Genomic DNA, 3,773 nt, shown 5'->3' with positions numbered 1-3,773 from the left:
ATGAGCCTATTCTCGTTGAAGCTCTTGGCTCTCCCATTTTCCCGCGGCTCTAGTGCTTTTTCCTGTATCTCACAGCTTCTGTTATGGTACTCCAGGCAAGAGGTGATGTTCCAGTTATCTGCTGTTGCATAACAAACTACCCTAAAATTTTGTACCTAAAACAACAACTGTAGAAGGGGATTTTGAAAGGTCATGGGGAAAAAGAAATGGAATTAAAGTACAAGCTTCTTTTAGTGTAAAATATCTTAAAATTCAGGGATAATTTTTTTTTTCACGATACACGTTTTCCATGAAAGAGGTGGGCAGCAGGTTCTTTCTCCCAGAAGGAACCACTCCTGCCAATACCTTGCTTATCTTGAATTTCTAGCTGCCAAAACTGTGAGACAATAAGTTTCCGCTGTTTGTATCACTCACATTGTGACACGATTGTAATAGCCTTAGCCAACGAATACATGGCTGTGACCATGTGCCTGGCCAAGCTGGCATAATCAGAGCTTTCCCTGAATTTGGATTAAGATGATGAAAGACTGAACCAGCAAGATTGAAAATCATGGTGGTCTCAGGGCAGACATGACGACCACCTGTCAACTAATGAGTGTCCAGAGGTGAATGGTCTGGCTCCTTGAGCCACCAAAGATGCTGAAAGGTAAGAAAGCCAAGAAGAAGGTGGCTCCAGCTCCTGTTGTCACAAAGAAACAACTGGAGGCTACAAAGGTGGCAGATCCCCTGTTTAAGGAAAGAGCTAAGAATGTTGGCATAGACAGGACATGCAGCTCTAAGGGGACCTTACCTGCTCTGTCAAATGGCCCTGTTAAATCTGGCTGCAGTGACAAAGGGCTATCCTCTCCAAGGGACTCAAAGTGCCTCCTGCAATCAACTGGTTCTGCCCTAGACCCTGTGTTTGGTGAAACAGCTACTCAACCACTTAAGCTGGCCTGCAAGTATAGATCAGAGACAAAGCGAGAGAAGAGGCAGAGACTGCTGGCCTAGGCTAAGATGAAAGCTGTGGAAAGAGGATGTCCCCTCTATGAGACCACCAGTTCTCTAAGCAGGGTCAGCACTGTCATCGCTTTGCTGGAGAATAAGAAGGCTCAGCTGGTGGTGACTGCACATGACGTGGACCCCGTGGAGCTGGTTGTCTTCCCGCCTGCCCGGTGTCAGAAGACAGGAGTTTCCTACTGCATTAGCCAGGGGAAGGCCAAGGAGGGTTGCCTGGTTCTCAGGGAGACCTACACTTCTGCCCTTGACACAGTAAGCTTGGAAGACGAAAGAGCTCTGGCTAAGCTGGCGGAAGTTATCAGGACCGGGGCCACCATGCGGCACTGTGGTTAAGGGCATTGTACTCCCACATGGCATGGCTGACCGTTGGAATCCCGGATCTGACAGCTTGCTTTCTCATTCCCCCTCTCCCTCTCTGGTCAAATTAAAATAAATACATAATAAAGTTAAATAAAATTTTTTTAAAAAAAACATGAAGACGTTGGGGCCGGCAAGTGGCATGGTGGTTAAAGGCTCTGGACTCCTACATGGCCGACCACGGTTCAAGTCTCGGACCTGGTTGCTTGCTTTCTCACTTCCTCTCTCTCTCTGTCTCTCTCTGATCAAACTGAAAAATAATAATGACAATAATAATAAATTTAAAAGGTTAAATAAAATAATTCAAAAAAAAAAAAAAGAGAGAGAAGATGTTATCGGGACCAATGATGATGACAGATATTATAAAATCCACTGTCACTGGGGAGATAATGTCCTGGGTCCAAAAATCTGTGGCTCACTTGGCCAAGCTGGAAAAGACAAAGACGTAGGAACTTGCTACTAAATTGGGTTAATATACTCTGCTGAATTTTCTATACATAAAAATAATAAACATTTCCTCCTCTGCCCCCTCCCTCTCAAAATAAAACAAGTGGTCTGAACAGGGAACAGATTGGAGCAGTGAAGAAAAGAACCAGACATGCCAAGGAAGGTGGGTCCTAAGACTCCAAGAGCCACAGAGAGTAGGCTTAGTGTCTCTTGGAATTTAGTTCCCTGGAAACCCAGAGGCCTTGTGTCTTGCAGGTTTCCCTAGGGTCCACTACAGCCCTTGATAAATGCCCCTTTGTTGGGATCAGCCAGTGTGGGAGGCTGCGCACCAGCGAGTCTGCCAAGGGTTCTCAGAGAGCAAACAATTACTATGATTGGTTCCCTTCCAAAAACCTGACCTTCGAAACCTTGCTCTGATTGGCCACTAGATTCCCTCAAATTTGCATATCCGGCACCTCATGATTGGTCCAAACGCAACCAATCACAGCCCACTGCTTACAACCAATCACAGCCCACCGTTTACAACCCACCAGAGTGTATATAACCATGATGCCTGGCCCACAGTAGCCAGACGACAACGACCAGGACGACGACGACGACCAGGAAGACGACGACTGAAGAGCCTGAAGAGTTGAAACACCGTGCAGTCTCCAGACGACCCTGAAGATCCTGAAGAGCTGACACTGCATCGTCTCCAGACGACCTGGGAGACCCTGAAGAGCTGTAACACTACATCGTCTCCGGACGACCCTTAAGAGCTGTGACACTGCGTCGTCTCTGTGCTGCTCACAGTAGACGACGCGACCCTGAAGAGCTGTGACACTGCGTCATCTCTGTGCTGTACCGTGCTGCCCACAATAAATGGACGACACTGTCGTCTCCGTGCTGTAACACTATGCCGCTTGTCCCAGCTCTCACTCCTTCACTCAGGAAACCTGTGCGGCTGTCCCCCCCGGGTTGGGACAAGCCAGAGTGAATTTCCATTCCTTACAATTCAAAGAGCATTGATGAGAGCTGTTAGGAAACATATACAGAAAAATGCCGGTATTGGATATTTCCATACGGTGGTTCTTATTTCATTTCTAGTCTTATCATAGTTACTAATTTTCCTACAGAAGAGTCTGTATAATGTATTTCAATTTTCAGGCTAACTAGATTAATTCACTTATTCATTCAATTAACAAATAGGTCTTGAGAGCTTCCTATGGGCTAGGCACTGTCCTAGACCCTAAGGATGCAATGAATGAACAAAACCCACAAAAATCCTTGCCTTCATGGAGTTAGTGATAAAGAAGATGGACAGGTAAAATACGGAGTATGTTAAAAGGTGATAAGAGTAATGGAAAAAATAAAGCAGGGGAGAGGGATAGAATTTCCAGGCTAGGGGAAGAATTTTCATTTTAAATACATGACCAGAGTAAGCTTTATTGAAAAGGTGAGACCTGAAACAAGACTTGAAGGAGGTAAGGGTAGTGAGTCATTTGATGTCTAGAAACAAAAGTGGCCCAGGCAGAGAGGACCACAAGTGTAAAGTGGTAGGAGTGTGCATGGTATGTTCCAGAATAAGCAGGCTGACCAGTGTATCTGAAACAGAATGAAGGAGAGGGAGGGAGATGAGGTTGAAGATGTAGTTGGGGGCCTGGCCTAGTGGTAGAGTTCGTAGTTTACTGGTCTGCAATGCTGGAAGCCACAAGGCCAACTGTGGGTTCAGGTCCTCAGCCCAGTTAGCCTGAAACATGCCACACACACACATATATGCCCAGAATCCTGAGGAGCCAGAAGGAGGGGAAGGAGGATTGTGGCTTGATAAAACTCTATCAAGGGTGCTTCTCTCTCCCCAGCCCACCCCTTCTCTTGGGCACATACTCTATAACAATAAACAAAAACTGCCAGGAGTCAATCATAGGGTCCCTGCCCTGATTAATCCTAATCTCCTCCAAAGACCCCCAACTCTCAATATCTCAAATACA

General features: G+C 46.1%; 1 pseudogene; it reads left to right on the top strand.

Moving 5' to 3' along the window:
• Positions 1 to 636: 636 nt before the first annotated feature.
• Positions 637 to 1,829, top strand: LOC102475841 (60S ribosomal protein L7a pseudogene; annotated as a pseudogene).
• The last annotated feature ends 1,944 nt before the right edge of the window (positions 1,830 to 3,773 follow it).

Source organism: Tupaia chinensis, unplaced genomic scaffold (assembly GCF_000334495.1).
Source record: "Tupaia chinensis unplaced genomic scaffold, TupChi_1.0 Scaffold000542_1, whole genome shotgun sequence".
Lineage (NCBI taxonomy): Eukaryota > Metazoa > Chordata > Mammalia > Scandentia > Tupaiidae > Tupaia > Tupaia belangeri.
The sequence above is the reverse complement of the archived record's forward strand: the minus strand, read 5'-3'. Positions and strand labels throughout refer to the sequence as shown.